Raw genomic sequence first — 14,499 nt, forward strand, 5'->3', positions numbered from 1 at the left:
AATTTTAAACATGTTCTAATCATGTTTAATATATGTTTTAATCATATTTAATACAATTTTAATTTATACTCATGTTTAATCGCTTTAATCATGTTTTAATTTTTGGTTAATACATGTTTTAAACATATTTAATACAATACTATTTTTTTTAAATTACTAATATTTAATGTTATTAACATAATAACATTAAAATCATTAATAATATTTAAATTGTAACACTAATATTAATTATATTAGTAGTTATATATATATATATATATATATATATTAAATATTAGAAAAATGCATTTTTATTTGATTAATATTATAAAACTAAGAGATTAATACTATAAATCTAAGCGATTAATATGAAAACCCATAGATTTGATCCTTTATGTTTATAATGTTAATCCTTTAGACATATAATGTTAATCCCAAAAATTTATAATATTAATGCCTTAGATTTATAATATTATTAATAAACTTTTAAAATAGTTTATAAATAATTTATATTTTTATAATAGTTATTATGATAAACAAATAATATCTTTTGAAAAAAACATAAATAAGGCCATCCTTCTGCAAATGCAACCAGACTTTGTCGCCCACCTGAAACTTGTATGGAACCTGATGTTGATCATGTCGCTGCTTGTACATGGTATTTGATTTCTCCAGAATGTCATGGACCTGCTAGCGGATATGTTGGATGTGCTCAATGAAGTTGTTTGCTTTATCGGCTTCCGACTGGACATGAGCCAAATCTACCTAAGTAGCTGCAAATGGTATGGCCGCATCAATGGGACATAGTGGCTGGAATTCGAAGCCCACCTAAAAAGGTTGTGGCCAGTCGAATTATGGAGAGCCCGGTTATAGCTGTGCTGGACATAGGGGAGGCTCTCATCCCATGTGCGTGGATGCTTTGAGTTGTACATGCACATAATGTGTATGATCATCATGTTGAAGACCTTTGTCTGGTCACCAGTTTGGGGATGGAAAGTTGTGGACTTAGTGAGCTTGGTGTCCACCATCGACCAGGGACTGGACCAAAATGTACTAAGGAACCTATTGTCCCGATCTGAGATGATAGACTATGGGATCCAAAGTGTACCCATACTCGTTCAAAGAAGAGTTTAGTAGTGGCTTCTGTTGTGATATTCTTCTTACAGGTCGCCATAGTGGTCATCTTCGAGAATCTGTCGACGACCACAAAAACACAATCATTGCCATGCTTAGTAGAAGGAAGGACCAACATGTAATCTATGGAGATGGATTCCCAAGGTCGACTTATAGTAGGCAGCAAAGTATAGAGGCCTTGCTTCTTGATGGTCGGTTTGGAAATGGAGGAGGCAGTGCAAGATCTGATGTACTTCCTGACATCCTATCGAAGATTCGGCCAATAGAAATACTTTTGGAATACTGCTACCGTTTTCTCAACCCCGAAATGCCCAACGGCCTGACTATAGTGCGCTTCCCAAATCATCTTGGCTCGCTCGCTTGAAGGAACATAAAGGTGTCCCAGGTGGCATAACAGGGCATCTTGGAGGTGAAAATATGGAACTTGTTGACCCTTCAAGAGCATCTGGTATGTGTGGCCGAATTTTGTGTCGCTTTTGTAGAGAAGTGGCCAATCAGAAGTCTCGTGCCCACAAGAGTCGAGCACGTTGGTTAATGCCATGATCGGTGGTCGATTGAGCCAGTCTGCAATATTATTGGTGTTGCCCTTCTTATAATTGATATTCAAATGGAACTGTTGCAGGTATGGGGACCACTTCAAATGACGATCATTCTGCAACTTCCCTTGCGTCTGTATGAACTGCAGGGGTCGCTGGTCTGTGTGGATGATCTTTTCCTTCCCCAAAATGTAATGCTTCCATTGTCGGCAGGCTTGCACAATGGAATACACCTCTTTCTCATAAGTGGGATACTTCTGGACTATGTCTGAAAGTGTCTCACTGTGATATGCCACTGGATGCCCTCGTTGAGTAACGACTACCCCAATAGCATAGTCAAAGGCATCTGTCGCGATCTAAAATGGTTGTTGCAAGTTTGGTAAAGTGAGCACTGGTGCAGAGAAGAGGCGATGTTTCAAGTCTGTGAATGCCTTCTGTTGAGATTCAGACCAAAAGAATTTTGCTTTCGCTCCTCCCTTGGTGACTTGACTCAAGGGCCAAGTGATATGAGAGAATCCCAACATGAACCTGCGGTAGAAATTGGCAAGACACAGAAAGTTGTGGAGCTATGTCAGAGTGGTTGGGGCTGGCCAATCACAAATGACTTGGCTCTTCGCTAGATCCACATGCACCCCTCGTTCATAAATAATGTATCCCAGATACTGAACCTGGGTCATGCCAAAAGTACATTTCTCCAAATTGGCACACAACTTGTGTTGCCGCAGTGTTTAGAGAACCTGTCGAATGTGGTGTAAGTGCTCTTCCCAACTCCGGCTGAAGATCAGGATGTCATCCAAGTATACCACTATAAATGAGTTGGTGAATGATCGCAAGATGTCATCCATCAGCCTCATGAAGGTTGCAGGAGCATTCGTCAACCTAAAAGGCATAACCAACCATTCGAAAAGGCCCTCGTTGGCTTTGAAGGCATTTTTCCACACATCGGAGGGTTCGATTAGTACCTAGTGATATCCAGACTTCAAGTCAATCTTGTTGAAATATTTTTCCCCCTTGAGTTGGTCCAGAAGGTCATCAATCCATGGGATCGGGTACCTATTTCGTACAAATATCTTGTTCAGCGCTCGATAGCCAATACATAGTCTCCAAGTCCCATCCTTCTTTTGTACCAAAACGATTGGGCTCCCACAGGGTGATGAACTCGGTCGGATGTGACCCTTTTGCAGTAGCTCCTGAATTTGCCTCGTGATTTCATCATTCTCCATAACGGATCATCGATAGATTGGTCCATTGGGCAACGACGCACCTGGGGTCGTATCGATGGAGTGCTTGACGTGACAGTGCAGAGGCATCCTTATAGGGGAGGTGAAGATGTCCTCGTACTCTTCCATGACCTTGTCCATCTGTTGTTGTCGTGCGAAGGGGCATTTTCTGGAGGTCATGGCCATTGTCTTCTGCTTTCCCTAAGGACGTATCATTAGGAAAACAAATTTCTCGGTTTTGGAAATGAGCTTACTGCATTGTTTTACAGTAACCAAAGAGATGGTGGTAGGTGGTGCTACCTCCGGTATCCTGTACAACTTATTTCCCAAAGTAACAATAACATCGCAAGGCCTTGACTCATACATAGCATGTCACTTCCACAAGTATGGTTGGTCTAATAATACATCACAAACATCAAGGGGAGCAATGTCACATAATACCTCATCCGTGAAGGGTTTGATGTTGTATGGAAGGCGACACTGCTAGATCACGCAAAGATCCCGTCCTTAGTGAAGCCACCCGATGGTGTATGGTTGTGGGAGTACTGTGGTCTGTAAGCCCAGTTGCCTCAAGACCTCTACCGAAATGAGGTTCTTTTGGCTCCCGTTGTCGACAATGAACTATAACGAGGAAACCTTTACCCACATCTGGGAATGGAAGAGGCGTTCCTCCTCCTCTGGATCTTCGGGTTCCTCCTTTTGGATCTTCATGGTGGCAACGACGGTGTTGGGCTCTACATCGATAATCTGCTTCCCTTTCTCATTCCCCTTGTCATGTTCTAACTCAGAGTTGGAACATGCAACCGATTCTGAAGCCTTCAGCTCGGCCACCAGTGACTGCTTGGCCCGACACTCGCTTGTGTTGTGATTGGAGCTCTTATGGAACTTGCACAATTTTCCTGTGTCCTTCTTCAGCTTCATAGTGTTGTTCTTTGCTTGTGGCTTTGGAGGGTTGTCCTAGGCCACCCCACCTTGGCTTTGTCCTTTGTTCTGCGGTTTGGGGGCACCTTTCTCTTGCTTCGGATTCGCAGATCCAAAGTCTCGCTTCTTCTATTTAAACTTCTGCTCGATATTGACGGCATATCGGTACGTTGTGCCGAGCGAGGAGATGTCTAGGAACTCCATATCATTCTGGATGTACCTATGTAGGAAGTCGTGGTACTTGAGTACCAAATGTTTCTCAGAATCCTTGATACCAAACTTCATGCGAAGGGTATGAAAAACATTGGTAAAATCTGGCACATCTTGGTCCCTTCCCTGCCGCAGCGTTATCCACTTTTTGTATATATCCTCATAGCTCCCGACAGAGTAGTACTCCTCCTTGATGGCATCCCAAAACGAATTCCAAGTGGGTGCGGCTGAAAAAAGTGAGGTCTTACTTTCATCCACTTCTCACTGTAGGTTTCCCACCAGTCCTTGACGTGGGGGGCGACTTTGAGAAGAAAAAAAGTAATCTTTTTTCGGCTGGAAAAATCATGAACAGAAAAATATTCTTCTAGCAGATTTAACCATTTATCTATGATGTCTGCATCTATTTGACCCTCAAATATGGGAATTCCAAAATTTACTTGTACCTTAAAAGGAGTGGAGCTTCCACAGTGGCTGCTGGATGTGGATACGCCATCGGTGGGCAACTGTTGAAGGATCTGGGCAAAGTTATCCATCATCACATTCCTTTGTTTCTCGAGGGCCTCCTTAAGCAATATTTTGATAGGATCTTCTGCCCCCTTGTCTTTCTTTTATTCCCCCATGGGCGGCCATTGGGGTTTGCGAGGTTGATCTTGCAAAGGTTCAACCAGATCGAGCCCTAACTCCTTATATCTCGACCTCGCTGGGGACATGGAAAGAAAAAAACAGAGAAAGTGTAGACCGTTATGATACCATTGATCCAAATTTAAACAGGAATGCAAAAATTACAAATATAACCATAAATACAAAGATGCAGTAGAAATAACACTTCATTTCATTAATATCAAATACTGAAATATGCTTACAAACCAAATGGAAATAAGACAAGCTCGAGTGATGGTAGCTTATCTTTTAGAAGAGATGTGGCGACTACATGCCTCTGAACTGTGTGAAAATGAGGCTCAAAGGCCTATTTATTATTGAGAAACAATGGAAAACCTTAAACAACCAAAAACCTAACCATAGCAAATGAAGCACCAAACTATGGGCCCCGACTAGGTAAATTGGTACATCAACTTCCCGGGGTCATACCTTTGGCATACGATCTACGTTTGACGCACATAATACCTCGTTAGAAAGATCTATCATAGGAATACAACTTTTGAATGACCAACAACAACCTATGATCGATGTTGGTCCCAGTTTTCCAAAAAAACATCGTTTAGGGCCTCAAAGCGGCTCTGGAAGTTCAGGACCCGAAAAACTGCCAAAATAGTAAATTGTGCTACAAATAAGGACATTGAAAAACTGAAAGAAATAATGGTGGGGGTCCAAGTGGAATAGGTGGGTGGCCACCAATATTGATCCAAAATGGATCTAGTTTTTCCTCCATATCAAAGTCTTTAAATGCAGATGAAAGTGGGATCAAGTGGAAGTTCTCATCAATACGATTCCAATGGTGCGTAAATCCGAGTCCAAATGGAGAAGTTAGAGCCAGTCAAAGTTTATGGAGAATTAGGGCAAAAAAGTCAAAAGTTAAAGGTCAACCAGGTCAACGGTCAACGGTTAACCAAGTCAATGCCTACGTCAGTAGGGGCACGTGTCAACGTGAGAATGAGCCAACAGGGACACGTGTCAACCCAGGAATGAGCCATGGGTCCTGGATGATGTCAGCAGAGGAGGTGACGTGGCAAATTGTGATTGGTTCATATGGGCCAATCCAGTGCTGATGCGTGGTAGCCCAGATTTTGCCCAATTTGGCCTCATTTCCAAAATTTAGGGGATCAGGGAGGATCGAACCCCTGACCTCCTAGAGTGGCAATGACTTCACCGGAATTAGCTCACCGGTTGGGTTATCACAGGCCTTGGTAACGGAAGCGACGAGTTTACATTTATTGTGTATCGGATAAGGGTGTTGGAAAAAGGTCGGACAGTCGGGGTCAACCCCACGACCATCGGACCTTTGATTTAATGTTATCGCATATATCCCACATTCACCGAAAATATCAACCACATATGGTATATTAATACCATATAAACCATGTATAACCAACGGAACAACGGAGTAATATATCGCATATCCAATGTATAACGTATCCAATGGCGGAATGGTCGGGCGGGGGTTTCGAACCCTCGACCTTCCAAAATTATATATATGCAACAGTTTAACACACCTCTGCTAACCATCATGTCAACAATTCGGGCTTGAAACAAAGTCGAACTAATTTTTTAATAAACAGTGCAGGTGTTGAACCCGCCATACCACTAGTGCGCAGTCTGAGGTGGTTTTGCACAGGCCAAGGTGGTTTTTGCCAAACAGAGGGTGGTTTTGCAGGGACAAAGGTGGTTTTGGACCATCCCAGGGGGTTTGGAGGTCACAGTGGCCAAATATGGTCGATTTTATACTCGTTTGACTCGAAATTTCAAGTTGAATGCAGTGGCGAGGTCCATTTTCTCATTTGAGACTTTGTTTTCGAGCTCATACCCGTAACGACATTTTGAAGACAAAATAAAGAGGTTAGCACTGGAAGCTAAGGGACCAGGAGACGTAGCCAGAAAGTCTGGTGAACTCCTTTATTAAATTTGGCTGTGTTGATGTGTTTGAATGTGTTTTAAAATTGTTTACGTGTTTATGTTATTTGCAATATTTTCGATCCGTTGCACTAAGTAACATAAGCAAATTCACACATAGTATATGTAGGTTTTAACCCCATATAGAAATTACCTGCATACGAATTCTAAAACATAGAAAATAAACAATGCGAGAGCATAACACATAAAAGACATATACACAGAGATTTTTCCCCTGGATCCCAAAACCGGGACTACCAGCTTGATTCTTCATTATGTTCCTTTCAATGTTACAATACATATTTATAAATGTCGAAGCATCCAATACCATGGACCAAAAACCATCGCGTCCAAAACCATGGACCAAAAATCATGCACAAAACCATAGGTAGGTCCGCCCAACCTAATATAGGGTCAAAAAAAAAATCCTGGGGCGCTGCCCCAGACCCTGTAGAGGGGGGCTCCGCCCACCCTCTAACCCCCCGGTTCACTACGTGGGCTAGTCGTGGAAAGAATAACACAACCCAATAGTCTATAATACCTTTTTAATTAACGGATCAAGTGGTGTAAGAGCAACAAGGTTTTTAAGGTTTGACAAATTTGTGTGAAGATTCGAATGCTTACCAGGTTGAGGTTTGGACGAAGTGAAGGTGAACTTGTTGAGGCAAATCCAGAGATTGGAAGGGTATTTTCACAAAGAAGGATGGCAGAAGAAACTCCACTTGGATCAGAATCTCAATTCTTGGATAGTTTCATGACGATACGTGCAATGGTGGAAGAGATGTATCGCGAGTTTAAGAAGAATAAAGATGAAGGCACTTCATCACCTAAAGATCAAGAAGATAAGGGAAAGGGAGGAATGCTTCCTCCACCATCTCCTCCATCATCACCATCATCGTCATCATCATCCTCTTCTTCTCATAAATCTAGTCCTTCTAAGAAGAAAAAGAAGAAATCCTCTTTGATCAAATTAGATGTAAAATTTGATTTGCCAATTTATGATGGAGAACTTAACGCTGAAAAGCTTGATAATTGGATAAGACAAATTGAAGTGTATTGCAAGGTGCAAAAAGTTGTTTCAGAAAAGAAGAAGATCCAACTTGCTAGTCTTCAACTTGGAGGAACCGCACTTGTATGGTGGGAAGGCAAGACACAAGAAGATCTCCAAAAGCATGGTAAAATCATTTCAACTTGGAATGAATTTGTTTCTGCTATTAAAAATCAATTTTATCCTTTGGCTTATATGCAACAAGCAATGATGAGTTGGCAAACACTACGTCAATTAAAAGGTCAAAGTGTTCAAAGTTATACTCAGGAATTCCGTAAGAAAGCTTTAACATTAGGCATATCATTGGAATCACCAGAGACATTGTTGAAATACATAGGTGGTCTTTATAGTTATTTGAGGCATACCATACTTATGTTTAATCCAACTAGCTTAAATGATGTATCGATTCAAGCAACTCATCTAAAAGCTAGAGATAAAAATGTAACCCAAGATGTTGGGAAATCATCCAAACCTATTGAAAGCAAGAATAAAGGCAAGAAGAAACTTAAATGGAAGGAGAAGAAAACAAACACTGTGAATAAAGATAAACCTTCATGCACTCATTGTAAGAAGGAAGGACACGATGAGGCACACTGCTGGTCATTGCATCCAGAATTGAAGCCTAAGAAGTTTGGGAGTAAGGAGTGGAAGAATGTTGCTGCTTGATGAGCGTCAGTATTGCAGGAAGGATGCTACAACTCCTGGGCTACCAGCTTTACTTATCAAACCAGGGTTCGTACAAACTTGGAGGTGACAGTGCCATATGCATAAGTAAAAGTGAAGGTCCTGCCTGTTGTCACTGTTCATCTGGCGAGAGATCCCAAGGGTTCCATGCCAGACTTCTATAGAGTGAGAAGAAGCTTGATTCTTTGATGGAATAAGAGCAAATTTATTCTAAGGGAGCTACTCTATTGCAGTAATGAGGAAAACAACATGTAATTCTAAATCACACCATATCCTAATTAACCATTTAAACATCTATGTTAAGCAGAATTGCTAAATCAACACTAACCTAATGCTGCTATCTAAGTTACAGAAGTAAAGAGCATCAAACCATACTAATGTGTAAGTAAGAAAACCAAACTAAATCTGTTTTCACTTTTTTTGGTTTTCTTTGGTAAAATCAAGCATGCAATTTAATTGTTCTTGTGGATGTGACAGGTGGATGGGAGGTGGTTGAGGATGGCTAGAAGGTTTAGGTTGTGGTTGGATGGTGTGGAAGGGTCCTAGGAGGCTTTTGTGACTTCCTAGAGGTTCCCCATCAATTCGGCCTCAAAACATGTCGGTTCAGGAAAACCTACAAGATGTACTAGAAACCTACAGGATGATCCTATAGGAATTACAGGAAACCTACAGGATACAACCGAGAGCTAATTGTGAGGTGTTGGAGGTGTTGGGAAGCTTGGAAAGGGTGTGTGATGAACGGGATAGGGTGTTAGAAGGTCTAGGAACACTCATGAGTCAATATCCAAGAGAAGAGATGGCTAGATTCACTCAATGTGTTTAGGGAAATTTCAATAAAAAAGGACAAAAAACTAGTGAGGGTGATGGTGGAACAAGAGATGGTTGAGGTGGATGAGGTGGGAGATGGATGTTGGTGATGAAGTCTAGACCTCCTCCTGAAGTACCTGCAGTGCTTAAAACATGTGTGTCTTCCAAGAACTATACAACAAGATACATTTTCATAAACTAGAAAAGCATGAATCAACTGCCCACATGATGCATGAAGAAAGTGCTGAAGGAAATGAGAACATGAGTGAGATCGTATTGTAGAACTAGAGTAATGGAAAAAGATGACAATGAAATGAACCAAGTACTGAATCAAGATAACAAACTCCAAAGCTGATGCAAGAACTAGAAATCTATGCTTTTGGGGTTGCTGAAGGGTCTCTTCCTCGAGTCATGGTCCCAGAGGGAGGAGGTGGGGCCGAGACACCTGTTGATAACCTTACAGTGATTTTTTACACATCCTCTTCTCCTATTCTATCCTCTCCTGGTTACAATTTTGTATCTGTACCCTCTCCTACATCTCCACTTTTGAATTCGACTGTTAACTCTGATGGTTCTAATGGTGACACTGTCCCCTTATCCAGTTCAGATCCTAATCTGGTTCAACATACATCCCCTTTGGTTTCTCCTCTTCCTGGGTCATCCATTCCTCCTGCTCTAAATCTCCAGTTCATATCTTCTTCTCCCGCATCCCCTATTTCCCCGGACTGAGAGTTGGAGGCACTGTCATTCTCTGATTCTGTCATTCTAGAACCATTGTCCTGATTTCCTTTGGCTAATTCATCTTCTTCAACCCCTATGGTTGCTCCATCACAATCCCAGAAGAAGAAATCTGTTAAATTTAAGAAGTTGTCGTCTTGTCTATACTCGAACACACCTTTGAACGGTTCCGTCCCATCATCTTCACACTCTCGGGTCCTTAGAGCGGACGAGCCCGTTTCTCGTTCCCCTTGATGATTATTCTATCCTTCAATATTAAGGGACTGGGGGCTGAGCATAAATCTTGCTCATTGAAAGGCCTCATTCATAGACTCCAACCAGATTTGATTCTTCTGCAAGAAACCATGATTATTTTTAAATATAATTAATATTGTATTAAAGATATTATTAATATTTTTTATTAATAATATTATGACTAATAATGTTTTAAATATTATTATTTATGATAATGAATATTATAAAATTATGAAATACTAATTGTAAATTATTTATAGATTAATATAAAAAAATATAAAATAAATTATATTATAAACATATTTTTAATAATATTTTGTTTTATATAATATGTATTAAAACCTAAAGCGTTTTTTTTTTAATATTTGTTAAAACCTAAGATTAACATAAATAAAATGAAATTATAAAAAACTAATATTATAAAAATATAAAAACTTAAATTTATAAAAAACACATAAGGGAAAAACCTAAATAATATAGCATCTAAATCATTGAAAATTATAAAACCCATATATATATATATATATATATATATATATATATATTATTATATATATATTATTTTAATATTTAATAACATAAAATTAAAATGAAGCTGAGGAATTGATTTCTACTTAATAACCTGCACAATTTTTTTAGACGGGCTCTAGATGCTTTAAAAACTAATAATAGTGAAAAAAAAAAAACATCTTAGTATTACTCTTAAAATGACTAAGAAAGCTCAAAACTATTTAAATAATGAACTTGTTATTATATATATATATATATATATATATATATATAAAACATAGAATTGTAAAAGCGAATTTATTTTAGATATTAATTTTTTTTAAGTGTGTTAGATTTTTTTTACAGTTTTTTTAATATTATGTTTTGGGCTATAATTTATATTTAAATATCTATTTTGTATTTAATTTACAAATTAAAAGGATTAATCTACTTGTATCATATTACTCATGAATAAAATAAATTTTACTAATGATATATATTTTTTTTATTCGTCAATATCTATTTATTGATTATATTCATGTTAGTTGTTTATATTCATATTCATTGATTATATTCATGTTTTTATATTTTTCATTGATTCAAATTACTTTTCACAATTAGTACATCTTTATTGCAGAAAAATTCTAAAGTTATTTTACTTTTATTAGAACATTTTACATCGCATCGTATATGTATCTTTACTTTATGCAAATTGACATTTGCAATATCTAGGGAAAAAATTAAAGGTTTTCATCATCATAGGTTGATGATATTTTAATTCAGGGTTTCATATAATCTTTTTTACTCTACAAAAGTGAGTGTTCATATTTTCAAATTTCTCACATGGAAAAAATACCTTGCTGTTTAATAGCAAAGAGAATTTGGATTTTGATTGATTGGGGTTTGAGCTAAGCTCTAGTAGATAAAACATAATGAAGGGGTGAAATTGATGGACACGCTAATGAAACTGACCTCTGTTATTTGGAATTGGACACGGGTTATCAATGTTTTGAAACTGATAATCATCTTATTCCAAAATACACATTTTCACTACCACCACAACTTATTCCAAAATACACATTTCCACTACCATGACAAGTGTATGTGTAACGTTTTGTAGTCTTCTCATTCTCGTTAATCCTCATAAGTGTCAATTAACAAATGAAAAGGTAAATTTTTAATCAAATTTTATAAAAAATTAATTTAAACAAAGTTTAATCATATAATTTAGATATAAAAAAAGTTAGTGATGTGAATTAAAACATTTAGAAGACACCTAAGGTTATTGCAATTTTTTATTATAAATTAAAATAATAACTTAAAAATACAAATAACAATAATATATATATATATATATATATTTTAAAAAGACTTCGGAACAATAAACATAGAGAACGTCTTCTATTACAATTGAGCTTCCACACTTTTATATTTTATATAATTAAAAATGGTTAAGAATGATAAAGAAAGTTAGAGTTTTCTACTAGAAATGACCTTCCATATTTATTATTTTATATTAAATAAAATAAGTGTTAAGAATAATAAAGAAAGTTAATCTGGACCATGAATGAATGCATTATTATGATAATCCCCATAAATTAGCGGAGAAGAAAAGCTTTAGTCCACCAAAAGACTTAAAAATTTACCAAACTTGAAATGCCGGTTATTGCTGGATAAGTTCAAGTGAGAGCCAGAAGTTTGAAGTGTAATAGAAAGAAAATAATGTGTAACGTCAGATTACAGGCTCAAGATCCAATACTAGGAGACGACGAAACTCTGAGGGGCCACCGACTAAATAAACGCCTTCTGCCGTTCGCGTTGATGAGAGAGCTGTTACTCTCTGTGTGGTACCTGTTATTTGCCCAACCACAAACTCTAGTGATGACCTTACCGTTTCGCTCAACTATGATTTCTTTCCTGGCACTCCGTCGCGTTTGTGGATTTTAATAATTGAGCAGGAGCTGCAAGCTCTCCCACCTGCCTGCACAGCCGACGAATTCTATTTTCCTTCCTCTATCTCCTACCTGCAATGGACTTTGCCATGCCTTCCCCAGTTGAGAATTTGACCAGAAGCACGAATAGAGAGTTGAAGCACCATTTGGTGATGTTCTCGTTCATCGCTCAAGGCCACATAATCCCCTTCCTGGAGCTCGCAACGCTGCTTGCCAAACGAACCAGATTCGCCATCACGATAGTCAACACGCCTTTCAACATCAAAAGACTCAGACTCGAGATCGATTCCACTGGCGAGACGGTCTGGCTATCCGCCTGGGCAACCAATAGACGGTCTGGCTATCCGCCTTAGGATTCGTTGGAGTCCACACAGAAGCTTCAACACCTTCTCATGAACAGCGTTAGAATTCATAACTGCTATTATCGTAAAAATGAGAAACTAGAGTGCCGAGTGCTTTAAAAAGACACGCATATGTCGAAGAAACTTTCTGTGTAGATTATAAACAACATGTTCTCCTTGCAGTAGCTGCTAAGAACATCGGTTGAGCGGGTAGATAAATTCAAATTCGAACATCGAATGAGCGAGTAAATAAATTCAAAATCAAATTTCAAATTAGCCTGTCATTAATGCGTATATTGTATTGTATACCCTGGTATTTATGGGCAGTATCATGTATGCTATGGCCATGAGTCGCGTTCTCGTGGGTATTGTATGGTCATGGAGCAGTCACCCGAAATAATTTGTTCGCGTTATTTTTTTTGCCGACAAACAGAAAAGACGGGAGTCCTCATGCATAATGATCCGCAGATGCAGAGGTGTACTTCACACTGACCCTGCAGAGAAAAAAGTACTCTTAAAGACTAATAAAGGCCCTATAGCATGGGATTTATTGGTTGCCATCACTGAACGCCGCTGCTGCCGGATTATGTGGACATTTGGCATATTTTTATAAGTCTAGACAGACGAGGAAATTCCTTAGAGTAACTTCCCATTTGAAGAAACCTTCGGCGAAATTAATAAAAAACGTGTAGAGATAGAATCCTCAATGCGGAGCAAACTTTCCACAAAGAGCTCAAGTGGCACTTAATATTAATCGTTTCCACAAAATGGCATCAAACAAACAACTCGGACAAAAGTGTGTTGGGTAGAATCCAAATCCATTTACTCCACGATTTTGAACTCTGGTTGTAAAGACATTTCTAAATAAAGTATTTACCCAAATACATACAAACAAACAAAAAACAAATTTCAAATTTACCACTATGAAATCAATACGACTTGCTTAAATACGGTTTGATATAACATTATTAAGATCTGCTTTATGGTATCTGGTAGGTAAATCTCGAGGTATTTGGACACTTGGCACCTCGTGTGATGTGCGATAGATGTGTGATAGTTCCTAGTGAATTCAAGGGTCCGCAACAACAAGGGTTTGTTCTGGTAACCAACTTCCATGCTTTGCGGTCGAAGTCATTTGGGTTTTTCGCTTTCAGGTTTGGTTGTTCTGTAACAAGATGATTTTTTCTCCATGGTGATAAGAGTTTTTGTTTACCAAAACCTCGCTCTTCTGTAGGCTGCTACACGCACCATCCCTTGGGTAAGTTATGCTTTATCTTTCTCAAGATTAACGTCTCCTTCCTCGATGTTTTTCCAAAAGTGCAAGTATGAGTACCCAAATTGTTTATTGGACTGTGCCGGTGGTTCTTGCTAACGTCGGCTCCTCATCCTTGGATGGAGACGACTTTGGATGTAGATGTTCTTTCCTAGGTATTGATTGTGATTACTATCAGAACATCGGGTTTTGTCTTTTCGCCAGAGGGAAAAAAACTGTGAATCTGACCCCAAGATCTTGTTTAACTATGCAGATGAGTATTACAGCTCTAGGGCCACATCATAGGTATTCTAAGGTTAATCATTCTGGTTTCTTTTAACATTCAGAAATAATAATCAATGAAGTTCCTCCTAACCTGGTTTCCT

This window comes from Pinus tabuliformis, chromosome 1_2, assembly GCF_031772625.1.
Source record: "Pinus tabuliformis cultivar Carrire ecotype Pingquan chromosome 1_2, CPIR1, whole genome shotgun sequence".
Taxonomy (NCBI): domain Eukaryota; kingdom Viridiplantae; phylum Streptophyta; class Pinopsida; order Pinales; family Pinaceae; genus Pinus; species Pinus tabuliformis.